The sequence below is a fragment of the Syngnathus leptorhynchus genome, chromosome 13 (assembly GCF_054491065.1).
Source record: "Syngnathus leptorhynchus isolate UIUO chromosome 13, UIUO_Slep, whole genome shotgun sequence".
Taxonomy (NCBI): Eukaryota; Metazoa; Chordata; class Actinopteri; order Syngnathiformes; family Syngnathidae; genus Syngnathus; species Syngnathus leptorhynchus.
This window is the reverse complement of record NC_141207.1, coordinates 8,189,134-8,216,035: the sequence shown is the minus strand read 5'-3', so window position 1 is coordinate 8,216,035 and position 26,902 is coordinate 8,189,134. Positions and strand designations below refer to the sequence as shown.

The window sequence follows — 26,902 nt, the reverse complement described above, 5'->3', positions numbered from 1 at the left end:
ACTCGTTTTGCACTTCGCTAATCAATCAATGTGAGAATCTTGATAGATTTGCTCGGAGAAATGTCGGTAGGACGAAGTACCAATGTTGCTTTGTATTGTATTTTAGTCGGGTCGGCATAGTAATTGACGATTCATCGATTATCAGTTGGTTCAGTTGACGGTGCGAGATTGATTGTGCACTGACGATTTCGACTTCATTCCCCTATGATCGTTTCTACCGATCAGTCGCTCTACTACTCGTCGCTCTGTTGATTTTGCAAACTTGGATTATTACGTTTTGAGATGATAGTTTAACGATCATTTTGCCGATTGCAGCACGCTCCCGTCAAAATCAGATTATTTATTAGCCATTAAACTATTAATTAAAAAAATGTTTTTCCCCCCCCCTCCAGCTGAGACACCCAAATTCTGTAAAATTAGCTCTTTTTTTCAAGAAGAAAAAAAACCCCTCAATCTTTCAACTATCCCCTTCATCTTGTTTAGCTGTCCGCCTCAGCTATAGCGGCAGAGAGTGAGGTCCATTCCGATCGATAACACCATTCCGCGGGCGGGAGAAACAGCCGTGACATACGACCCCTGCCCCTCGCCGGCATCACGCCGAGATAGCGTCCCCTCGTTGCTTTGACAGGCCCGGAGATGAGTTGAGGATGAATGGATGGCAGGATGAATGAATGAATGGATGGATGGAGGAAATGGAAGGAGGGAGGGGAACGGAGCAGATGCTGCAGCTTGATCACTGTCACAGAAAGCCACGAACATCTGAGGAAAGACCCGAAATAATTTGGACTGGAAAAACTCTCAAGGGTCATATTTCGTAAGTCATATTTTTAGCGTTGCGGCTTTCAAAATTTTATCCCCCGACCTGGTTTGCTCACACTTGGGGGGGGGGGCTGTGCTTCTTATACCAGGCAGGTCACAGGCTAAAGTTAACATGGTATGTTTGCGTAGCCGTTCCGCGACGGGATTTCGACTGGCTTTTCGACTGGTATCGTTCGTACATTTCTGCTTGAGATATCGAAACTCCCTGAGCGCCAACTGATGCTCCACGCTGCGATTCGGCATTATCAGCGCCGCCGCGTTGACGTGCGCAAGCACACATCGCAGAGGACGGGGGCCGACGGCGGGAGTGGAGGGCTGGTGTAATCCTCTCCTGTGTACACTTCATTATCGCGCTCGCACGGAACCTGCCGAGGCTTTGTCCTGCCTAGTAATCCGAGAGAGGGAGGGACGGAGGGAGGGAGGGGGATGGGAGACTTTCCTCAACGGGCTCTTAATACGCTAGTATTTTTCAAAACATTTATTTTGGGGAATTTAATTCAACTTTTCATGGGTATCTTCACTAAGAAATTAAATTTTTCAAATTGTTTATTATAGTCTGTATTAATTTAAATTTATTTAATTGATGAATAGCTATAAACTAAGACAAAATGATCATTACATAAACTAAAAAAAAAAAAATCCTGCAATTTTTGTTCATATAAAAAAAAAAAGTAAAACTAATTGCGCAATGAGGGAGAACAATATGCATTGCTTGACATTGTATCGTGTTCCAAAAGAAAATTTGCGCTGTGTTAATTGGCTATTGATTTCGTGCTGAGTGGTGGCCATGCTTTGTATTTCCAGGTGACAGTGACAAGTTCCTCCTTTTTAGTCTAGTCAATAATCAACAACCATATTTATTAAATCCTTCTCAAAGGAAATCAATTGCCCCCCCCCCTTTTTTTTTTTTTTTTTTAAACTTCCCATCAGCGCGCTCAATGTTTAAACCGGCAAGTCATTACTGCAGCGCTTTTCAACTCATGCCATACATTTCAACAATCTTCCGTAAGCGTCTTTTTTAGCATTTAAAAAAAAAAAAAAAAAAAAAAAAAGATCTTGCGAGCTTTCATTGATCTGCTCCAGTTAATGGAGTCATTCTTCCACTTTTCTTTCTTTACGTTCACCAGGTGGAAGCCTTAAATCTTAAGGCCCGTTTATTTTCAGCACTTGATTAGTAACATGTCTGCATTGATCTTGATATGAAGTTATTGAAGTCATTGTCATGGCAGTATATTACATTTTCACATTTTAAACTCTCCGTCTCGCCTCGTGTCATTTATGTGGTGACACGGCGAGCCACGGCCAGCATCCGTCAGCTGGGAACTCCAATTCAATCCCGTCGTCATTAAACGCGCATCCAGACATTTTTATACCCTGTAATAAGTTACAATTGAGCTCGCCAGCGCAGGCAGCCTTCTCTTGCGAAACATCCAAGTGTACAGAAACAAATAAAGTTACACCAGACGTCACCATCCGTCTCCATCTATCTCCCACTTTTGCAGTAACCTGCTTACGTTACACCGTGCGCCATCCCGCTGACGTATTACCTGCCTCTCGTGTGCTTGGTGACTCTTTAAAAAAACAAAAAAAAACACTTTGAATCCATTTTCTGTCCCTAGTGAGCAATAGAGCTGTTAGGGAATAAGAACAATAAATAAATAGTTTTCCACAGGAGCAGAAATATGCTCCATGCCTCATTAATAACAATAGTAACGCTGCATATTTCTATTTAGTTTCTGCTATGGCATTTTTCTATGGAGAAAATCGATTCTCCTTCAGGGACTCTGAAACAGTCTATTTTACACGATGCAGAAGCAAATGACAGCTAAGAATGTTAGCGCGTTTGCTTAATTCATTCACCGCCAGCCCAGTTCAAATTGATCTTTGACGTCTATAGCCGTCATTGGCAGTAAATGAGTTTAAAAAAAATGACCTACATAGTTTATAAAGGTTTTCTGATGGCGACAGTGTAAGTCACCTCCTCGTGCATCTGCTTAAGGTTGTTTCTTTTAAAAAAAAAAAAAAAAAAATACATGTCGCACTTAGAAGCCTTTGGACCAGCCGTCATGATCATAAATATACAAGAGCATCTGTTGCGGGTTCACATAACACACACACACGAGTGACCGGAAGGGCGTTGGCGTTTTTTTTTTCCCTCCCCTGACACTGCTGACAACCCTCATCGGTGGGTTGGTGGGGCGAGTGAGACAGTTGGATTTACATATTCATCAATGCTAATCAGCATTCAAGAATATGTGAATTGGATTATTTTTTTTTTCTCTCCTTCACTTCATGGCCATATGGTGGACGGCACCCAGGGTGATAGTGAAGTCCACAAAGTTTGTTTATGCATGTCGTTAATGAACAATGAAGGAAAGTCACTTCGCAGATGACTTTTTAAGTATCCTTAGAGGGTCGTTGTCTAAAACTCCTCTAGTCATGCTTCGCAAGTGAGACATTTTATTTTATTTTTTTTAGTTCATCCCTAACACAAACAATATTTTTTGGGAGTATCTTAGTCAGTCCAGCATTTGCAGATTGGCTAATTTTAACCAAATTGGTTTGACTGGGGGGGGGAAGGTGAATCGATGAATAGCAAAATTCAATCAAGCCCCGATTCAGAAAAACTATTTTGGACTTGTCTCCTTTCAAACAAACTCGACTCAACGAGACGCACTGCTGATTTTAAGATTGGCATTTAGTACTTGAGCACGCGGACCAATTCCAATCGCCGCCTTCTCGACGTGAGCAGAGCAGATGAAAGCGGGTGCGAAGAGACGCAAAAGAGCGAGCGAGAGTGAATTCCCTTTGGAGAGATGCTCCTCAAACAGGTGTCGTTTACAAGTGTTCCATCTCGTCCGCGCACACAATCAGAGAGTACAGAGAGAGAGAAGGTGAACGCAGGTTAAGTTGCGTGAGATCACCGCGACAAAGCATGCAAATTGGCTCACAATGCGGCCTGTCAATCTCCCGCCTCACACTTTGGCAATCGTGCGAGTCCCAATCAAAACGGCTCTCTCCTCATTGCCGTTTTTCCCTCATTTTATTATTTTTTTTCACTCCCTGAGCTGTGGCCCATGTGTGTGGAAGTATGTAGGCGTTTTTTTTTCCTTGTTGAAAGAAGAACTGTCCTCTCTCTTTCTTGGAGCTTTTTTTGCCCATCTTTCCGATTATCTTTTTTTTTGGGCTCACACAAAAGTACTCCTGGTATTGATTACTTAGTATCGGTGAGTGAAAAGACACAATTTTTAAAGATACAAAAACGATTGGATTGAGGACTTAGTCCAACAAAAGATGGATGCGTTGCCGTGGAAATGAGGTTTGGACCCGAGCGTGCGAGTGTGATGTTGCACCTATTATCACACGCTGTTCCCGAGCCAGCGCAGTAGGAGTCGCCGTCAGTCATTAAACATAAACGCAGGCGCGTCCCAATCAGTCCAACTGCAACATCACAACAAACAAGCTTCAGACTTTGCACGTGTGCTCGTTTGAGGTCCCAGTCATCCCCCGTATTCGCCCCCTTTTATTGTTTGTTGATATCCGCTCATTAGTATCTTCCGAGTTGATGAATGTAGATGATTCCACCGAAGCGGGCGGAGCTCGCGTGTGTACACAGGTCTGTAAATCTGACATGAATATGGATGTCATGCAGAAGGACAACAAAGATTGATTGTGTTGTTTTTACACACGCGCAGCGTTTTATCTGTCAGAATCCTTTGGAAAGTCGCCGGCAGTTTTTGTTTCCAAGCAACGTGCCGCCAAAAAAAAAAGAAAAAAGAAAGGCAGTCGCCGTGTTGCGGTGGCCGGAGGTCAACACTTGACGAAACGCTGCCAAGTAAATCTAGACTGAAAGTCTGGATTCTTTACATTAACTTGAGCGGATGTGGCCACTTTGCGCTCATAGCTAGCAAAGTACATGCTGGTCCCTTTGGTGCGCTCACATTTTGAAGTGACCGACTTGAATTATTCATGTCTCTCGAGCCAGCGAGTCCTTCCAGCCTCGCCAGTACAAACGACTTCCTTCCGGCCTCGTATGCGAGCCTCGGCAACTCGTGTCTTTGTTTTGTGTCTTTTTTTTACACTTTATACAGCCTAACATGTAAATAGGTAGGTAGTTGAGCAGATAATGCTAACTTAGCATCGTTGTTGCCCACTAGATGGAAAGAAAAAAAATTGTAAATGCTGTTTTTGTATTTGACTACTCCCGTGTATGCGCGACTGCGAGTGCACTGAACAAAATAAACATGACTCTTGAAAATTGGACATGGATGTCACCCTTGTAATCCAATCACCCGGGGCCTCCAAATCAAATTACGGCGAGCATCTAAGAGATGGGTGCGTCTACGATGGAGTTCCCCCTGCCAAGCGAGAAAATAGGTAGAGCAACCTCGCGGACTCAAACGTGTCGGTCAGCGCATTTTGGAATCGGCGTTTACATTCAATAAGTCAGACGTTAATGTTCGACCGTGGATAATTAACATTTAGCCAAGGAGCAATTTTGTTGATGGCACTAGCTGCTAATTTGATGATTTGTCTTGTGGGTGAGGAGGAAACTAAAAAGGGTCTGTGATGAAAATGCTCTTGTGTTTATATAAAAATAACAAACTGACTGTACTTCCGATTTTTTGGGGGGGGGGTGAAACATTTGGCGAGTTCCCACGCAGAAACTGCCTCTCGTGTTAGCAATTCATTTGCTCCCTTAACACAATCAGGGTAGCTTAGCCTCAAGATAGCTGACATCACGTCAAAGTATTTTTGCTCCGTTAACTGCGAGCCACTCCCACAGCGGCGCAGACCTCCTGCTTTCTGCTGTTTAATTACCAACATCATTTTTTTTTAATTAGCTACTAGCTAGATTTATTCTGGTTTCTCTTTAGAAGGTAAACTTAATTTGCATATATCTGGCAAATCCTCTCTGCCGCCATTTAGTTATGAACATAAAAACAAGAGCGGTGATTAAGTCAATGGAGAGAATAGTCAGGAAATGAAAATCTTTCAGCGGCAATTGAATCCACCCCATAGTAATGGGACTTGACTTTATTAAACTCTGTTTTGTCAGCTGCCTCTTTCACTCCAAGTAAACAGGTGCATCTGTCACAAAGTGTCAAAAAGTATAAAAAGCCACCTTTCCCCATAGATACGAAGCTCTCTTTCAAAAGCCCCCCTCTCGAGTACAATTAGCCAGCGGGAAAAAAAAAAAGGCCCTCGTTGAATAGGAGTGCGTGAATAAGGTTAAAGCCGCCCTTGTGCGTCTTAAATAGGCTGAGCGATTGCGCCGCATCGCTCAGCTAATCACAACCTTTGTTGCGGGCTGAATGCTAACGCCGATGCTAACCCGCTTTCGTCGGAGGGTAACGCCGCCTCCCAAATTGAATTAATTTACGTGATGGCGTCCACAATGAACGCTATTGCTTTCATACTTTGAAAGCCAACAGCTGAATCCTCAAAGGATGCTTTTTTTTTTTTTTTCCTCTATTTGACTGCCTTACAAGCAACATCGTGCCTGTTTTCAATTTGTCTGCGCAATCTTCTGCCTTTTCAACTTTTTAATCGGATCTGTATTGAATCGGAGGGGCAAAGATTTTCAACTGATTTGGGCGGGGAAAGAAAAGAAAATATCACCACTAGCCTCTACCTGGAATTGTTTTTCTATCGCATTCACTGACTATGTCTCTGCGTATAGGAATCGTAAAGTCAAGAAATCGCCGCAGCGTCACGGACACGTGCGCTAACCCTCTCGAGCTCCCCCGTTGAGCGACAAATTGACAACTGGAGGCATAGCAGCACTATAGACGACACGCCATGTAATGTAGCAGAAAATCAGCACTGCTAATAGCTTCGGGGCGGACCAGCAGCCAAAATGAAAGCGGAAGTTAGCCATCATGATTTGAAAGCGAGTGAATTTCACAAAAGTGAATGTTATAGCCGCTTTCAAGCTTTTTTTTCTTTTCATTTTTGGATTCCACGGTGTCCTTTTATTTGGAGCCATATGTTTCATATGCTTTTCGTCATATGTACGCACACGCGCGCATTGGTGAGACAGATGGCAGACGGCGGGCGGGTGTATGAAACAAACTGTCCGTGTTATCTTGAGGGACTTAATGGTGCGACTAATGATCCGGCCGTGCTCGGATGCTAAGAGAAAATGACATAATTTACAATCTGCGTGGCATTGGTTACCCCATTTTTTTTTATAAAGTGTGCTATGCATGCATGTGGACTCTCGAGGAACTAAAATGGAAGGGGGGGGGGGGGGGGTCTATCTATCTGTCTGTCTGTCTGTCTATTTGTATCGTATTTGTGTCTGGTTGAGGCATATCACATGTACAAACCGGAGGAGCGTATTGATTGTGTGCTATCATATATCCCCCCCCCAAGGGACAACACACTCCACTTCGCATCAAATCACTAGCTCTTTCCGTCTGTGTGTGTGTGTGTTTGTAATAAAGCCACACGTGCACTGCGTTAGGCTATTTGTTGCTACCCACAGTGCGATTCCCTAGCGATTGAACGAGAAGCCGAGATTATCCCGACGGGGCTCACATCAGCTGAGCTCAGTCATCAGTCACTTCTGTCCCACGTTTGTGTGCGTGTTTGTGTTGTGTGAAAGAAGTCAACGTGAACACTTGTTTCTTTGCGCTAGGTTTCTCAAGAAACTCCTCTGGATTTTTTTTTCCGAGGCCATGGCCGATTCTTATATGTGGCAGAATAAAATTAGTAAAAAAACAAGAATCCGGACAATTGAAATATTCTCATCTTGTAATAATGCTCGCTAAATAAATTAGGGATGCTGGATGTCAGATTTGTTGCCAATATCACTTCCCATTTGGCCAATTTGTTTTGCAGAACACCACTAAATAGTCATGAATCAAATTGGGGTCTGAGCGGGACGCAATCGGAATCACCGCTTCATTATAGATCTCATTTTCTCCCTCTTAATACTCATGCCGCATGTCATTTCCCTTTTGCAAAAAACGATTCCATAAAGGATATATTAGTTCTATTAGGCTCCGGGCTCAGATGTTCGCTGATTGTTCGCTGGAAGGTCAGCGCTCGCAGAGGAAATGAAACGAAAAGAGTATAATTCAATCTCAAGTGTGTCGTAATAAAAGGCCAAATGAAAAGCTGATAGACTAATTCTACTGCGACAAGGGAGGTCGTGCCTTTTAGCACGAGAACCTTTTGCCAGGCAGGTGATGAAAGACAATCACAATGATGGACGGGACCATTAGCTTCATGCTAACGCTAAATAGCATCGATTAGAACATTTTCACAACATTTTTTGTATATTTCAGGAAATTTGGAAATAAACAGGGGATAAAGCTAACGTCTCCACTGGCCCACTGGCGCAATGTATTAACACAATTGTAAAAAAAAACAAAAAAAAAACATCCGTAATGCAAAGCTGGTCTGATAATAGCGGTTTTCACGATGTGACAGATTTTAAAGCCGGGGGGCAGCCGCTTCCAAATTTTATGCAGGAAAAAAAACAAAAAAAACCCTGTTTGAGCTTGTGCTACTTAGTCGCCTTCCATGCCCTCGGTCGCCCGGTTTATGATAAGGGGATAGTTATTCTTGTCGTAGCTACTTTACAGTGTCGTTTTGCCCTCCCCACCACCACTCCAGCAGGCTAATTGTCGCTAATGTGTTAGCGTCGGCGAACGTGCGAGATGTTTTCGCGGAAAGTGCCGGACTTTGAAAGGAAATGCAACAGCCACTTTCATTTGCACCTTGTCTTGTCTTTAGCGACGTGTCAACAACAACGTTGTTAACCAAACCTCCGGGGATGCTACGCTCGCGACAAGCAAAACTAAGACGAGGCTATCGTTAGAGGTGCGTGGTTGTAAAAAAAAAAAAAAAAAAAAAAAAAAAAAAATGAAGTGCATGAGGTCCAGCTGCATAGATAGAAGAGACAATTTGGTTGCTAATGTGGGGGATTGGGCTTTTGTGACCATCACTATAAAGAGACTTCACTTCCCCGATGTGACTCGGGTGGCCCCGGGCCTCCGTCGCCTTAAATCTTCATGCATAAACATGGCCGCCGAAGAGCCGCTTCATGAATACTATCACACATCCACTTAACGATGCTATTGTCTGTGTGTGGGCTTTTTTTTTTTTCCCCGAACCTGTCGGTTAGGATGGAAGTACTACTATATGGAACGACTAGAAATAATCCCCAAGGAAGAATAGCCCACCGCAGCGTGGTCTTATCTTACAATGACTGCAATTGTTCTCGTTCATAAAAACGCTAGCGCGATTTAAAAGTGTCGCCGTCGTGTGGTACGATTTTTGTTTCCCGTTCCTTGCCAGTTATCGATGATAAGTGCGACACGGCATAACGGAAATAAACATGTATCCAATCTTGTAATGTAAATATTGGATTGAGGAGAAGCTTAAAGGCTCATAAAATAACATCTCCTAGTGGTCATGTTCATGAGGAGATTAATTGCAGATATGTGTGTTTTGGATTTAAATAGCATTAGCATAGCTTGCTGGAACTTGGGCTCTTTGTGTGTGTGTGTGTGTGTGTGTGTGTGTCAGCTGTCAAGAGCACACAGTGTAATCATCTAATGTGTCAGCGCTCGCAGTGAAACAGATCTCATGCTGTCGCTCTGCTTGAGGCCCGCGGGTTTAATCAAGCATTGTTTTAATTGAACTCCGCCGAGCACACACACACTATTCTTGAGGGCCAACAAGGAAACGGCGCTCCAAAAAATGTACCCGTAGATGTACCTTCATATTTAGACGCTATTTGGACCAGAAGGTTTAGGACAGCTGTCCAATTCAGTACTTTTAGTGCTCCAGCTCAATGTAGATGTATTTTAAGTAAGTAAATAACAAATAAATAAATAAATAAAATAGATTAAAAACAAATATTTGAAAGTAAATCCCGGAAATGGTAGCCAGACTTTGACGCCACGCTTTTTAAAATGATTGTCATTAAAAAAGACCCGAGTTAGCTGTCATGGGAGCGGCTACGGAACATTTACTTCCTGCTTTTACAGCCCGTTTCGTCTTTTAATGCCGATTGAGGGAAATCATCTGAATGTCCTCATTAGCGACGACCATTCTCTCCAGCCACGCTTTGCTTTTTTTTCCCGCTAATTTCATTTCACTTTCTAACATGTATTAATGCACGACTCTAATCTCTTTTAATTGGCGACGCACATTACCTGGAGTCATAGCCATGCGACGAGAACCCGAAGAAGGTGTGTCAAGGATCACGGCTTTTCCCCCCGATACTCGCTTGTCGTTATGGCGTCGCACTCGACTGCGGCTCCAATTAAATCAACTTATCTAGCTTCATTCGCTGATTTTAATCGACACGCCATCGCATCAACTTAGCCGCTCGATACTTTCCTACGCTGTACATAATGAATGATTCCGCAAAGTTTGAAATGAAAACGATATCGTTTAATTTGCCAGACTTGCCATCCTCTGGACATCTTTTGTTTGTGTGCATATTGGCGTGCTGGTCTACCTGCCCAGGCTTGGGATTAAATGTCACTCTTGTAGATTGATGTTCTCTCTGATAGAACGCCGCGGGGGGGGGGACGACTCCTCAGCATCTTTACAGATTCCGACAGACAAAAAAAAACAACAACAAAAAAACCCAGCATACTTGAATGAAAGATGCGAAATCCTCACGCGGGATGAACGCACGCCATTTGTCGACCAGTAACGAACCCGAGACGCAATTCAAGCAAACGTGAGTTGTGAAGTTTAAAAGGTTAAACGCTTCCTTTTACAGCGCACGCCGAGGTCACACGCTGGTAAAGTGGCTCGCCGGGCGCCACGGGGAAAGGCCACACGTCAACACTTTGGCGAAAGTGGGAGTTTGCACATGTGGAAAATATTGTACAGTTGCAGGAGTGTGTTTAAGGAGAGGGAGGGGCTGAGAGACAACACGTCTGCGCTGTGGTCTCGTATCGGAGAACAATTTATTTCAGACCTCACTGGCGCACGCTCGTCTTTATGGATGACTGCGTTTGTGAGCGTGTGTACGTACGTGTGTGTTTTTAAGATGGTTCAGGAAAAAACGTTCAATTATGATTTACAATAATTTCTTGAGGTAAATGACCCCCCCCACAAAAAAAATCAACCTTAGAAATGTAAGAAATTCCCAGTGGAGGAGGAACAATTTGAATTTGAGAAGTGCTTCATACAATTACAGTACTTATTAATCGAGCGATTAAGCATGTGCTTTATCATTTTAAGCTTCCCGCTTTCCCCGTGGAACCTTTGGACTAGGTCGGTAAATCACGCTATCCTTTGCTAACCTTTTAAAGAGAGTTCATAGTCTCGTTGGAGGCTCATTTTTCTTTCCTAGCGCCACTGGTTGAAATATCGCTTCTTTGTAGGATTGTTGTCGGTGGTACAATTATTATCGCTAATCACAACGGCGATGTAGCTTGAATCAGAAAGCGCCGTCGGCTTTCACTAAGCTATGCTAACGCAACGAAGTCAGAATTAGCCTCTTGCTTTGTATTAGCCTGTTTTTAGTATCTGTCTGTCTGAATCATGTATGGCGTCTTCCCCCACCCTGGCACCTCCTTCCTCGCTTCTTTCATTCTGTCAGAAGTGCCTTTTTTTTTATTTTTGGGGTGCCAGATGCAAATATTTGCGAATCAATCAGGCTTCATTTGAATGTTTGATGAGGCCATGTTTGGCGTACTCACCGCGGGGGAAACGCCTGTCAAACGTACAGGCGGCGTCAAATAAATTTGAAGGCGTGCATTTTGTCTTCTGGCAGCTGGCCTCAGAGGATTGAAACGTTTTATTGATCCGCCGCCAGATGATGTGTGGAAATCTGATCATCCACAACGCCGGCGCCGCCATACGAAATCTCATCGCTCGCTATTAATTCTTTTCTGTGATTTGTGAGCGGCTTTGAATTTTTTGCTGTCAGAGGACATCAACAAGTGTGCAATTCACCAGTAGCGAGCGACTGTGTTTGTTTACAAAACCCAATTGATAAGATGGCAGCTTCACGGAGCGGATGAGAACGCTCGCTCTTGTCACACTGAGCCAGCCTCCAGCCAACACGTCTCCCGCTGGTCTGCACTCAGCATGCGCTTTTTTCTTTTTTTCATTTTATCTCCATCCCTGTGACGATTATCACGAGTGGATCGCCGCGTGGTGGATCTATTGATTCTGGTTCTGGTTTGATTTGTTCCAATTAGACAACCCGAGAAAGTCCAGCACAATTTTTTCCTTGGGATTTTTGGTCTTCAAAATAAAAGACTCAAGTGCAAATACACCGCTAGCATGATTGTAATGAGGTGAACAAAATTTAATGCGCTGACTCGGCGTTAATCTTTTCGTGTTCTCCCTGCGCTCTTTGTCATTACGCCCGGGCGACAATTTAAACACGAGTTTATAAAGGTCGTATTCTTCCTTCCGCCTCCTTTTTAATCCCCTAATTTAGCTCCTATCTGCCGCAATGCATTGCCAAGACCGTCGCCACCGTCGTGTCCTCTATTGTTTCCAAACATTCAAGCCGGCTAATTGCCACCGTCTGTTTTGGAGCGCTCAGTGAGAAAAAAAAAAAAAAAGTGCTGTAGTTGTGAGGTGGGTAGGTTGCAGGTCTGCAGCACACTAAAATGGAAGCACCGCCGCGGGTCTCAGTTCGATTCCGATTGCATCCGTTTCCGATCAATCGGATCCTCTCTCTCAGTTGCAGATTCACTTGAATGTGTTTAGTCCGTTATTTCAAGCTCCGCTGGGAAAATTGATCATCAGGATAAAACAATTAGTCATGGAATGGTGTTTTCTTACTATTTCCTGTTGGTTTGGCGAGGAACCTTGGACGCATTGATCGTTATCGCATTTCATTCCAGTCACGTGTTCATTTCCACATTTCTCGAATTTCTCAACGTAGAAATATCAAAAAGTAAATCACGTGCACGTGTGATGCGCACGTTTGTGTACGTGTGTCTTTTCTGCATGGAAACAACCACACAACGATTTGGGAGGGGGGGTCGGCTAATTCATGCTAATGCATGCAAACGCTCGGTTCCGTCCACATTGGTTCTATGCTAATTCTCTTTCGCCAAACAAGCATGTTGGCTGTTGTAGGGGGGGGGGGCATTTAAAGGCCTCTAGCCCCGCCCCCTCCTCTCCACTCTGCTACCGTTGCTTTATTCATTGTTTTGCCCAAAATATATACAATCCCACTAGAATACACACGCTCGGCCCCCCCCTCGCAAAAAGACAGCCCCCGTGGCTTCTCGCCAAGTCGAGGTAGTGAGCCTTCTCTCGCTTTCTCACTCTGCATGCTCGAATCCTCTTTTCTGCCCTCGTCACGCATCCGCGCTCCCCTCAGCGTACGTCTTTGAATAGAAGTCATGAACCCCCCCCAACCCCCGTCCAACGGCGTGACGCACTGCCGCCGCCATCCCGGCAGGAAACAAATTCCACCTCAAAGTCACCCGGCTGCCTCGGCTGGCATAGTTAAACAATTTTCAGATCTTCGTTGACATTAGCCCCGTTTTGAGGAGGAGATTCTGTCTCTTAGAAAGCGACAGAGCATCTTCAAGATGATGACGAAGGACAAGTCTCCCTCCTCACCTCTGTTTTGACAAATACGTTTGTCTCTCCTGCAAGTGCAAGCGACGCAATACGGCTAAATAATATCCCTCCGCAGAGCAGTGCGGCCCGTCAGCAAAAAAAAAAACGATAAGTTGATGTCTGCGTGTGTGCGTTTGTGTGTCAGAGCCATTTAGACTGCAGGTGAGGCTGTTAGACGAAACACTGCAGAGAGGGGAAAGGCATTAGCCCGGCGCTATTAGCATTTGGGGGGGGGGGGCGCTGCTCACTGGCACGGTTGACTGTGTCCGCTATTAGGAAGTGGGTGAGGAAGGAGGGGCGGGGGGTGAGGAATCAACTGTATGCCTGCAGTCCAATGTCTGAATGAAACACACAGTTACATTTGGCTCCCACGAGGCTCAACACGTCACTCACCAATGTCCCACGGCGGGCCGCTCGTTCCCAAGACGGTGCCTTGCGCCTCGGAGGAGGTAAGGCTGACGCAAAAAGCGTGAGAAGTAGACTGATGCATTGTGGGAAATCTGAGTTCCCCCTGCATGTTAGAGGCGTTGCATTATTGATGCCATGAGGATCACACGTCGTCGTTGAGATTTGCCAGTCTGTCCTTTCGTGCGGCGGGTGTGTACGCGGGCCGTCGCCGTGATCGGGCAAATCTCACGGGAGCGCCGGCTGCCAACACCTTGTATCTCGGCGAGTGCTCGCTCAAGGCGTCAGGCGCTCGCTTGTGACATTTGTACTCGAGCTCAGTTCAGCGAGCATTGTTATTTTTGTAGTGTCGGTTGCTTTATAAAATCACTTTGATTTTTTTTTTTTTTTTGGAGGTGCTTTGGCTGTGTCCCTTGTATAAATGTAAATACTATTGCTTTGTTATGGGCCCATTTGAAGGCGCTTTAGCAACGCGAGCCGCTTTAACGAGAGCGCGGCATTTAGTCGCGAGCCTCAATGAGCCAACGGTTTCTGTTAAGTAACGTAGCTTTCGTCTCCATAAAGTTCATTAACGGGCCGACGGAATGGCCAGCCCAGATGTCTTGAGGTTTTTCTTTGGTTTTCTGCGTGTCCTGCGGCAGTGTTAGAGGAGACGTGACATTTTTTTTTTCTTTTTTCTTTACAATTTAAAAACAGGCCCCAGGTTTCAGTGAGAAAATGGCCCGAGGCCTTTGCAAACATTACTTCTTGAGAGGTTCTGTGAATTGGCCAAATTATGAAATCGCATTTTAAAAAATTTGCGACGAGCCATACATCGAGAAGTCGCCAGATAACAAAATAGTTGATTTAATTTCACACTTGATGCGTCGGCGGGCACTCCAGAGACCCGTCTATTTGTATACAAGGTATTAAAGAGTCCATTTTCATGGTGTATGTCCCCTTTGAGGCACCCTTACAGTTTGGCGACTTGCAGATTATTAAATGTGTTCAAAACTCATCATCTTTCATCGTGGCCTCTGCGCCTTTTACGGCTTTGACCTTAAAGCGCCGCCACTATCGAGATGACACGCCGTCACCCTTCAGCTTGTTTTTTTTCTTGTTTTTTTTTTCTCCCGCTCCGCTTTTATGGCACGCCGTGATCCGAGCATTCCATTTCAGCACGAGTCACTTTGAACTTTTCATCGCAATTTGTTCCTCTGGGCCTTTTTGTGTGTAATGACGTATGGCTACGATTTTTTTTCTTTAAAAAAAAAAAAAAGGGAGGGGGCACGGTATAGATCCATGCGGAGCTCCTTGTCGGATACAGCCATCGATCGCCTCCCGAGCTCCCACAGTCTAGATGATAATGGGAAGCAGTCACCCCCCCCCCCCCCCCTTCCTCCTTTTCCCACTTGCTCCACTTCGCTGGGAAAATAACAGAAGTGCAGAGAGCTGACATTTTGAAAGGCAGGTTTCTCCAGAGCTGGATGGAAAGTTGATTCAAGACCGATCCAGTTTGATGCAGTCCTCGGCTTTTCAACTGTCCTGACGTTTTGAGTTTACAAACAACTCAAGAATTTTCACATCATTGTTGAGATCTTACACCAGTAGAGATCCAGTATGTCACATACTTCCTTGACACCAGTTATTTTCTCATGTTTTGATTTCTTTGTGCCCCCCCCCCCCCCCCCCCCGAGCAGCTAAACGCTAGTCTTCAACTCTTTTGTGTCCTTTTTGACGTCAGCTGTCGCACTTGTTCTTGACATACCTGAATGTCTGCTACTATCAAAATGGCTGACATGCAAAACAAGTCTGCGTAGATTTTCTAAAAGGGGTCCCCGGCGGGTCTGTGTTTGAGACTTAGCTGTTACGTACAAAGATGAAGCGACACGGATCGCAAAGACGACAAAAAAAAGCTGAGTTGTCGTTTGAGGCCTTCACCTTATCTTGCTTCCTCACCATCAACCACTGAAAGACTAATTAGGCTCATGAGTCCCTTTAAAATCATTTGCTACATGTTTCTTTATCTCGTTTTTTTTTTTTTTTTGCTTTGTGATTGGATCGGATTAAAATTTGATAAATTTGCAGAATAGAGGATTTGGACAAATTAAAATAAAAAACAACATTGAAAATAGTTAATAACCAATTAGTAGTCGCTGTATTGATTAATTGTTGCACATTTCTTTTCGATGAAGACACCACGTGCACCGTCACCCTATTATGACCATTTCTTTATCGACTTTTGAAAAAACTTCCTATTGGCTTAGCCCTGGTGCAAATTTGGTACCACTTCGACAAAGCCTTTACGGAATGAGCAGTGCCTCGTAGACGTCTGATTAATGGCTTCCCATGTCCTTGCCTGTGTATTAATTAGCGAGGCGAATGGGGCCTTAGACGGATGTTCACTCGCTTTGCATTGTGATATATTTGCTCCCTTCCTTCCCGCACGTGTGTGTGTGTGTGTGTAAATCCATTCTTGATATACAACGCACTTTTGTTAGCATCTCATTCCCCTCGCCGACTCCTGACAAGGTTCCCGCCAAAAGCCGCTCAGTCATCACAATACCGTCGTTTCTTTTTGACAGATGAGAACAATATATGATGTTCAACTTTAATGAGTCGCGGGCACGCTGTCGAAAAATGCAGAGCCACTCGTTTTCATTCGGCTCTTTTACCGGATGGCATTCGCGTGCGTGGGTGTACCTAATGTCGTGGGCGGCGAGTACGAGCAAAAGCCGCTTGGGTCGGCGTGAACTCTTCCATATCAGACTAGACACGTAGGAGTGCACGTCTCGACGGGAGGAAATCGATGAATATAAAGGAAGAAAAAAAAAAAAAATGCTTCCCTGTGCTCAAATACGTGCGTGCGCGTTGTGCTATATTTTTTTTATTTTTATTTTTTATTTCGACTGGCTGAGGTTGGGAATCACTTAACTTGTGTCACTGGCTCTCGTGTCTCTGTCAGCCCGAGGGGCACGGGCAGCTTTTAACTCCGCCGAGCGACAAAACGCTTCAGGAAACCAAAGCGTCTTAATTTCAGCCTTTCTTTTTCTTGAGCCCGGTTCAGTAACGGACATTGACGGTCGAATGTTTCTCAGTCGGCAGCTCGCTTTGTTTTTGGGCTGCCAAGCATACTGTCGATCGTATGTGCTCAGCCTTAATGCGGCGTGGGAAAGAGTGTCTTATAGCACACACACACACACACACACACACACACACACACACACACACACAGCGTCTTGTGTCACCCTGCCACCCCCACAGTTGTGCGATTCTTCGTCTATATATCTTCCTCCTCCTCGTCTTTGCCTGAAAGGTCATCAGCATAGTCTTCTTCAATCCAGTATGGATTTGCATCATTGTGGTCCTTCCTCTTCTAAAGATTGTATTTATCAGAATGTTGTAATTAAATCGTGTTGATTATCGGATCATTTTTGGAGAGATTTTTACTTCAACTGTGCATGGAACTAGTTAGAAATCATTTTTAGAGTGAAACGCCGATCTGGACTTAGTCCAGCCAAAGCTAGAAATACAAGATGGTGCTTAGACGGAGGCCCAGAGGAGGTGTCACACTTGACACAGGTGGCCTCCGTGTGAAGGGTCGAGCGGTCGCCGTGTGTGTCCGCGGTACTAATCGGGAAGCGAGCGGGGGAGCTTGGGATGTCACATTTGGACAAAACCAGAAACAAGTTCCTTTGGACCCAAGCTGCTTCCTGCTGCTCGCTCAAATCAACTGCAGAGCGGGAATAAAAAGCCCAAAACACAACAGTTACGTTATTTGATAAATCAATAAAAAGTCCAATACAAGTTTCTGAGAATGCGCTGTTTGGTCTTGGGATGACCGTTTTCTTCAGGAGCTTTATGATTGTTGGCATTCCCAAGTTAAAAAATGGCAAGAAAAAATATCAATGCAGGTTTTAAGCTAGGATCCAAATAGCTAGTCATATTTCTGCATTTAGCGCAACGCCGCCAAAGCTGATGTTCCCGCGTTAGATCTCAGCCCCCACCAACTAATAAGCCTCGACGACGGCTCGGGGCTGTTTGGCAAAAACATTTACGCTCATTTGGTTTGATGCCTTAAATGAGTCCTTGTGCCGCCGCGTTCTCACGCCTCGCCGTGAAATGCAAACTGACAGCAGCCGTTCGCTAACAAGCGCCCCGGTACGAGTCGTTTGATTCGGGGCGATGGGGGAGTTCAAACATTCACAATTTTGGTGACCAAGAAAAAAAAAACACAGGACTTGTTTTTAATAAGGGAGAATTTAAGGTGCCCGCTAATTGCAGCGGCTCCTCTCTAGCGTCACGCCGTTTAATTTGCGCCAGCGGTGACGAGGAAATTCCTAGCGTGGGATCAGATAACGTACAGCCGAGCCGCCTAAAGCTTCAGCTCAGTCGAAATAATGGCGGGATTTACGCCGGATCTCACGACGCCCTTTTCTGTCCTTCTCACCTGCAAGCCAATCAGTACGGCACCATTTAAAAATCATCCAATTACTCGGAAAAAAGCGTTTTTTTTCCACAATGTCGAGCTCTCGAGCGTTACCGACATCGAATCGCGTCCGGGTGGTCGGGAAAAGCACGCCGAGCGTTTTTCGTTTTTCTTTCAGACATCACAGGGAGACCCATTGGCCCCCTTCGGGGAGCGACACTTCTACACAAGCGCTCTGGCGAGGATGGAAATAGAATATGAAAGATTCTTTTCATCAGGTAACAAAGCGGCCTGTCAAAATACTTGTAGCGAGTCGTGTCGCCAGATTAGGAAGTAAAGCCTCTTCCTTGCGCTCTTGACACTTTTCTGACTTCCCTCCCTTTGTCTTACCTCTCTCTCTCTTCGTCGTTTCTCGTTCTCCGCTGCCCTTCAGCTTGCTCGCCTTCTCCCCGAAGCCCTAATCAAGACTCTGGGAGGAAGCGAGCGCAGACAGGAAGCAGAGCGCTCCACCAGCTTCCCGACGCGTTGGCTAATGGGCAGCCGCTTGCAGTCTTGACAGCCCCGACCCATAATCCTTTGCCGCTACAACGCCCTGACAGCAATGCGCCGGCTTCTTTCTCGGACGAGCCGCTATTGTCAGACGCTAGCTGACTCGTAGTAGCGCTGCAAGGCCGATGTTGTCAGTATTGTTATAAAGTCTGTCTTCATGTGTTGCTGCACCATTTTTGTACAAATAACTATGACTTGAAACCTTTTTAATATTCACAACATTAATGCTAGTTTCATTTGCCAATCTAGGGCGTTTCACATTTTGTATTATCATTAAGCTCACATTATCAATTCAATTTATCATTATCATCAATTCGCTGCCATCATTTAGCGCTTTTGCTCACAACTAACGGCAAAAACTATCTGCAACATCTTATCAATAAGTGAGCTCGCTGAGTAATTAAAAAAAAAAACAACTTTGGTATTAAATGTCTTTTTCTGATCTCATCAATAAAATCGTTCCGTTGATTTGAGTGACATATTTGCCGTGTCATATTTGATGGCTAAACAAGGAGCAGAAATTGCAGAAACAACAGAAATTGCTGATTTAAAACTCTCTTAATTTGTTACTTTTGATCGTGGCGCCCGAGGTGACTTTGGTTACCTTAACATCAGCTCATTTGCATACTATGTAGATGTGAACCTTGAATAATTAACCAGGGTGACTCGCGCAAGTTTTCCGTGTGGATATTATAATCATAATTATCATAATACGCCTGACAAAACCGGTCTGGGAAAAAGCTGACTTTCGTCACTTGCCACTTCAGCTATGATTACAGACGCACGGCGGGGTCAAGCGGCGAGTTAGTTGACGCCTTGGCTCGGCCGATGGCTGGACAAGTTACATGTGTGCTCCACACGCGGCGGGTCAGCGTGATCGATAGCTCGGCAAGGTTTGATGGCTGTAATTGGCCGCGGGGGACAAGCGTGCCCTTAGATATGAACACTGTGCTCTTTTTTCCAACACTGTTTTTTTTTTTTTTTTACTTATATGCCGAGACTGCATTTAAACGTTTTGTGGGTTCTTTTATTTCGCCGCGATTTAAACCGTTTCCAGGTGTTTTAGGATTAGTGTGAAAGTCTTTTTTTCAAAATATGCCAAAAACCAATATCGACTCGCCATAAGTTTAATTTCACACGTGGAATGCACAGCAGAAGCCCAACTAGACGACACATTAAAATAAATCATATTTCCCTTTTCATTTGGAATATTGACGTGTCATCTCATCGCAATGCATTAAGACGACTCTCTGCAATCAAAACGTCGTCACAAACGTTTTTTTTTTTTTGTTCTCTTTCGGCTGTTAAGTTGAATTTGATAGCCACCGATCTGGAGGCAAATTTGCATATTTTTAATTAAACATCTGTTTTTTTTTTTCCCTTCCGCTTTCCCCATAGCATCCAAAGCGGCGTGTCATTTCTTGTATTGTGTTCATTTAATCATGCTCGACTTCTCAGCACGTCAGCTGAGACGCATCCATCCATCCATCCGTCCGTCCGTCCGTCCGTCCGCCCCTCCGTCCGCCCGCCCGCCCATCCATCCATCCATCCATCCATCCATCCATCCATCCATCCATCCATCCATCCATCCATCCATCCATCCATCCATCCATCCATCCATCCAGTACAAGAGCTCTGTTGTTTAAAAAAAAAATATAAAAAGTTTCTCTCCCAGGGGCAAATATTCTTCCCGCCGGCTGTGTCCCGCAGAGCTGATCAATAACTCATTGCAGCAGAATGGCTAAAAGCAGTCGGTTAACATCAGTCACCAATTGTTCTCCATCAGTGGCGGCGTCTTCTCTGCTTTGTCGATATCTGCTTGTGTGCGAGACGCATCGCTCTCTTACCCAACCCAAAAGGAAGACCGTTTCCATCTCCATAGATGTCACTCAAATCACTTCAACAAAGTTCAAGATGTCATCAGATGATATCGCTTTGGGCTGATCTCAAAAACAACAAAAGGCTGAGATTCCAGAAAAAAAAAAAAAGGAAATCTCCAAACGGTGACCTCGTAAATTATTGTGATGGCTCGCTACAAAACATAACTCCTAGCGTTTGGCGTCGCGGCACTTTGCTACGTTGCAGTCGAAGAGAAATTGAAAGGAAATGAATTTTGCCGCTACGTGACCTACCTAAATGGCCCTTGCCCCACCAATTTCCAACGTGGGTGCGCCGAATATGGGTGCGGTCAAACGTCCAACAAGCTCCACCGTTTCCATCGGAACTTCTTTCTCTCCTTCATTTTCTCTCCTCCCATTTCATCCTCATCACCTCCAATCACCTCCACTTCTCAGCACATTTATGGCCCCTTTTATCAGTCGCTCTTCTTCTCCTCTGGCTTTCTCCGCGGCACAATCAATCAGTTTGGGAATTACTCATTTGCTCTGCGTGACATATTCTCCGTGCCGCCGAGGACCCGGTTAATATTCTCCTCCTCCTCCTCTTCGCGTCCTCCACACACGACTTGATAGAATCAGATGCTATTTGTCCATTAAGAGGCCGCCGGGATATTTAATAAAGGCAATGTAATAACCGCGCGCGTGTGGCCACGTGTGTTTGCGTACGAGTGTGAGAGCGAATATCTTTCATCCGTCACCTTGATGAGGAAATTAAATTGTCCGCTGTGGCTTTCTTCTAAAGAGACGCCTTCGCTAGCACACGGCGGTTCATTTTCGATGAAACTAACTCTAATTGATTAAGGTGATCAAAAGTCGTTTGAATGAAGACGCACGTGCAGATATATTTGTCTGGTATGAATGCTAATGGACGACGCCAAAGTCCCACCGGAGGGCACGCACCACATCACACCCCCCCCCAATCTACGGCCCTGCTTCCCACCAGGCCTGCATACATATATAGAGATTTTTTTTTTTCTTTCAGTGCAGGCTGCTCCATCAGTTCACACCCATCTGAACCAAAGCAGAAAGACCAGACATACTTTCTTTTTCTCCTATTCTACTTGTCATAGCCGGACAGCTCACGTTACACTACAATATGTTTTCATTCCCACTGCAGCACATTCCTCTTCTTCACTGCTTCCCTTCGAGTCTTGGCCTCGATCTAATTTGTCTCGCCGACTCCTTCTCTGGCTCTTCCTCCATGGATCTCTGTGAGGTCCAAACAGACTCTCTCAACGGCGTATTGACGCGGACACTTAGTTAGCCTGTTCTCCACATGCGCTCCTTCCCGTCTAATTAGAGTCGAAGCCAAAGAGCCTGTCACGGTGCGTGCGTGCGTGCGCGCGTGTGCTGCGCTTTATCTCGGAGCTCTCATTAAACTCACTTTTGTTGTTTTTCTCTTAAGCCGCCGTTTGTTAGCGTTCCCATGACGGTGGCTGTTAGCGGGGGTGTTAGGCTAAATGCTAGGCTAAGCGCTAGTGCAAGAAGCTGTTGATTAACGTCGGAGCTAGTTAGTGCCCCGGCTCCCCCGAAATTTACTAATAAGCCAAAAATGTTCTGCGGCAAGCAAACAAACACAAGTGAAATGGAGAGATAAAACAACACAAGCTGGGAAATTAATTTTGTGTCAACATACATATTTTTGTCTAGTTTGTTTTGTTGTTCCGGCTGAAGGCAAGCTTACTCATGCCCCCCTCCAAAATGACAATAATGCTATTATGATTACTAAGAAGACTTTTTATTGAATATTTCCAGTCTCATTCTCTCTACTAGTTTACTAAAGTTCCACACACTTTACGCCCAAGTGTTATTTCCTCAGGATGGCCATTGACCTCACTAAAGGGAAGCTGACTGCAACTGTTCATGAATTATACACATAATTAACTCTCACTTACCCACATGCACAAAGAAAAGGCTCTCAATAATTAACAGTGAGGAATGACCAACACAAGCATTAATATTGCCTGACGGTTGATGCTCTCCTCCTCATCTCACCATTTGGTCAACAAATCTGTTTTGGACGAAAGTATTGAATAGCGAGGTAAAAATAATAAATCGTTTGTGTCAGTTTGTCTCCACGTGCTCTGCCTTTGACAGGGCCAACAGTCAAAGTGGAAGCAGGAAGCCGAGGCTCTCAAGGGGAGTATTTGGTGGTGGAAGGAGAGTCTGCAGAGCCAATAAATTACGGGCCTTCAAGCCCCACTTTACATTAATGGAATGTGCCGCGCCGCCTGCTCCGCAGCGGGGCCCGCCGAGATTAAAGAGCGAGCAAATGGCCGCGGACAGGCTCGGTTCGGCTCAGCCGGTCGCCGCCGCCGCCCGTCCCTACGGCGTGCGTGGCCCGCCGCCGTTAGTCAGCATCCTGGCTCAGGAGGAATCTGATCACAGTCCTGCTCTACTTGCTGCATTCAAACATCTCCAGAGATTCATTATGCAGCATTTGAAGTTGGGATTTTTTCAGACCTTTGGAACGTAAAAAAAAAAGTGCAAGGAAATTGTTCCTACTGAGAAGCAAAAAAGTGCAATTACCTGCATTGTCATGGTTGTTTGTGATTCGTTTATCCGCCTCGCACTCTGGAGTTCCTGGTTTGAATCCCTGATAGAGCATTCTTCGTGTTTGTGTGGTTTTCTCCAAATACTCCAACTGTCTCCCTCTTCCCAAAAACTGAACTTGGTTACTTCCCGCTAATGGAAGCAGTTGAAAGAATACGCCACACGCTGCGCCGTCTGCTTGCCTGCGGCATCAGTATGCTGGCGGCGTGGTCATGTGTCTACTCCCCCCCCCCCCCCCCCCCCCCACCCCCCGCCTTTATGATCATACCTGCACCCGTCTGTGTGCACCCTCATTCTGCGACTCATTCTTCTTCCTGAGGGCAAAAATGGAGCTCCATTTGGCTTAGCTGCCAGCGCGGCCTTCACTTACTGCACCGCTGAAGAATGGCCCGCCAAATACCGACCGCGGCCATTGTCAGCTTTGTCCGAACTCAGGTTAGAAACTGGAATTTGAATTTCCAAACCCTGATTTGAGTCCATAATCCTAATTGGAAAGCCTGATTGAAACAACTAACATCCAATCATATGCTTGCTCTTCTGCTTTTTAGTAGATACGGCCATTAATTGCCTTGCAGATGGCTGTCATCGTGTGTGTGTGTGTGTGGGGGGGGGGGGTCTCAGTGGGAGTCTGGTGAGAGGGTGCTCAAGTGTGGAGGGCTCATCATTGGTTATTAGGAGCAAGCGGGGAGCCAGCGTGTTTAAGAAGCACAAAGATGAAAACGCAAACCCGAGTTTGAAAACCGTCTTATGGTATTACGGCGTCATCGCGCCATTTTTAAGATACGCCGCATCTCTCTGACTTAAATACTCGAACAAATGCAAGCATCTGTCGGCGCTAATTTTCCTGCAGCGCATCCTCCTTGCGTAGGAGAAGAAAGAAGAAGAAGATTCCCAACAACCTCGTCGACCATGATTAATTCATCTCCTATTCTTCTTAGCTAGGACTTAATGTGCACTTAATATTCAATATTCCCATATGCCGCTTCACACGTGCGTGATTGCGACATGATTACGAAAACGCGTGGGAGGAGCGAAGAGGAGCGAGCAAAAAAAGACGAAGAAGACGACCTAGCGCGTTTTTTTGTAAACGACTTGGCTAATTCTGTTTCGCCTCGGCGGTAATGCTTAAGTAATTGAAAGTAGAAACAAAAATGGAAGCGAAAGAGGCAATTTACCAGGCATGACTGGAAAGCGGAGTCAGTGCATTTTCCTTATGCAAATCTACTCGGAAATTACAAGTGGTTTATTTCGCCACTTCTCATTGTCTGCTATGACTTTACGTTAAACTGCCACACTGGGGGGAAAACAACTCGATTACATGATAACAGTCCTCAGACGGTTTTTAGTCTGCATAATTGGACCTTGTTTAGTGCCGCCGAGTGTTAATTATTGGACACCACACAGGCATAAATGAAAATTTCTGGGGAAGTTTCTAGAGGGACTTGAAATGCATTTTACAACTTGTTGTTTTCTAACAATTCACAACAAGGGGCTGTGGAAATTTCCAAGGATTTCTACTTTGGTGCCTTTCTGTCTCTTCAATACAATTAGCTATTGAAACCGTCCTCGTCATCATGCTGTTTGCTAGCCTAACGCTAACTTTAAAAGAAGTAATCACATAATAAATTGCAATCAAACTGCCTCAACCCAAATACAAACCCGAACATCAGAACCGTAGGGCCGACATGCTTAACCACTATCCTACCGTGCCGCCCTCCCGCATTATAAAGCAAAGCTAGCACTATCCTAACCTGCGCTAACGAGCTAACCTCGGCACGACGCGCCGAGCCTACAGCTGTTTTATTCATTGACTGAGCGAAAAATGGAAAGATTCATCCCCGTCACGTGTCCAATTAGACATCCCGTCGCTCTCGTCTCATGTCATCTCGCCGCGACGTTTGTAAAAATGGAAAGCGGCGCGGTATCCAAATGGAGGCGAGCCCCACGGTCGCCTCCGTTTTCGTTCCCGAAGCGCACTCGCATTAGCCTCATTTCTTCCCCAATGTGTGTGTGTGTGTCTGTGTGTCTGTGTGTGTTTGTCGGCTGTGTGCTACATTAGCCTCACAGTCACAGGTAATGATCTCATCTTCCCGCTGGCGTTGAGAGGCACAAAAGGAGTCACTCTCACACACTCAGATTGCAATTGTAATGTTGCTCTAATGGGCTACCTGACAAGTGCTTTTTTTTTTTTCTTAAGCCGAGCCCCCCCCCCCCCCCCTCACTCACTCACTTACTCCCACCTCTCTCTTCTTCTTCTCCTCGCCTCGCAGGTGCACCTTTGCCCGCCTTTGAGGAGCTCTGACATGGATGCCAAGTGTGCTTCTGCTCAGGTAGGTGGCTCAGTAAGAAGGCGTTTTGTGGGAGCCGCATTTATTTGCAGTCTGGACGCCGAGCGGAGATCGTCTCCGGCTCCGAAGGGAGTTTTTCCAAAGTCTCCATTGCTAAAAATAGTCACAAACTTGGAAAGCATGACTTGCCCTCACCTAGTCCCAGTGCCCCTAGCTCCAGCCTCGGTTGTCACGGTAACGAAAGCGATGCTCGATCAATTTCACATTCTGGAATAAAGTTTAGTGTCAGAAAGATTAGCCGAAGGTCTTTTAGCGCGCGCAACATGAGCCGTGTGTGAGAGCCGAGCTTGTGTGTTTAACCGAATGAGGACAACGTTTATGGGAAGGAGCCAACCTTGAATTATTCATTCTGGATATTGAGAATATACCCCGCCACTATTTTTGGTCGGGCTCCTCTCACCCCCCTCCCCTCACGCCTCTCCGCCGTCAGCGTCGTCCAACATGCCCAGTTAAACAGAGGCCAAGCGAGGTTGCCATCCCGCCGCTTCGGTCCAACAGAGCCTGGAGATTTTATTCCGTCTGTGATTTTTCTACACTTAAAGTCCTTCGGAGTCACCCCGGCCTCGTGCTTTCATTGAATCAAAGCTCCGATCGGTCTGCATCGACCACGTGAGTAGCGTCAAATGGCCGCTAATGCAGAATGAACCAGGCCGTTAAACCAAAGTCGTAAAAAAGGAAGTTGGGTAAATATCAGCACTTCATTAGCCGCTTTTAACAATGCCTGGTAAATCACTGCCGGACATTTTCAGAGCCTCCTTTACTTTACGGCATGAACGAGTTAAAAAAAAACAAACAGACGTAGAAATAATTTAGTTTTAGGTTTTTGGGGAGTTTTTGTTTTTGCCATGATCAGATTCTGAATGGATCAAATCAATTCGTCATCCTCTTAAAGGAGCCAAGACAGGTTTTGTATGGCGGGCTAAAGGCGGCGGCGCTGTTGCATTGTGGGAGCTCGTAGGTGAAACGGGTCGCCGCTAATCTCATCCCGCTGTCGTAAATTCACCTCCAGACGTATCGACGGTACCAGGAAAGGACGTCGCAATTTATTGATTGCTATTTTTGTTTTTAGAATAGGCGACATTTGTCAGCAGTGCAATATTCCAAAATAAAATATTGCATTTATAGTTTCAAATTTCAAATTGTGGCTCAAATTTCACCTAGAACAGCCTCAGTTTTCAGAACTAGGCAGATTAAAGATTTACTCTGTTATTTCATTTCGAGGCACACTTGATAACCGCTGGCCCACTTTGCTCCCCCTTTTTAAAATTTCCAATGGAACGTGCCAACCTTTTAATATTGACAGAAAACAAACATCATATGCCCCGCAAGCATAACCCCTTAACACTTTCTTT

At 45.3% G+C, this 26,902-nt stretch overlaps 1 protein-coding gene across 5 annotated transcripts in view; it reads left to right on the top strand.

Annotated features, from left to right (window-relative positions):
* The window catches only part of dab1a (DAB adaptor protein 1a), a 90,364-nt gene that overhangs the window by 23,111 nt on the left and 40,351 nt on the right, over positions 1–26,902 (top strand). For 4 of the 5 annotated variants that reach the window (XM_085928863.1, XM_085928865.1, XM_085928866.1 and 1 more), the window contains one exon: positions 25,473–25,532. The exons of the other annotated variant lie outside the window; for it this stretch is intronic. The gene's annotated coding sequence lies outside the window, so the exon portion shown is untranslated. The remainder of the gene's footprint in view (positions 1–25,472; positions 25,533–26,902) is intronic. 5 annotated transcript variants of the gene reach the window in all.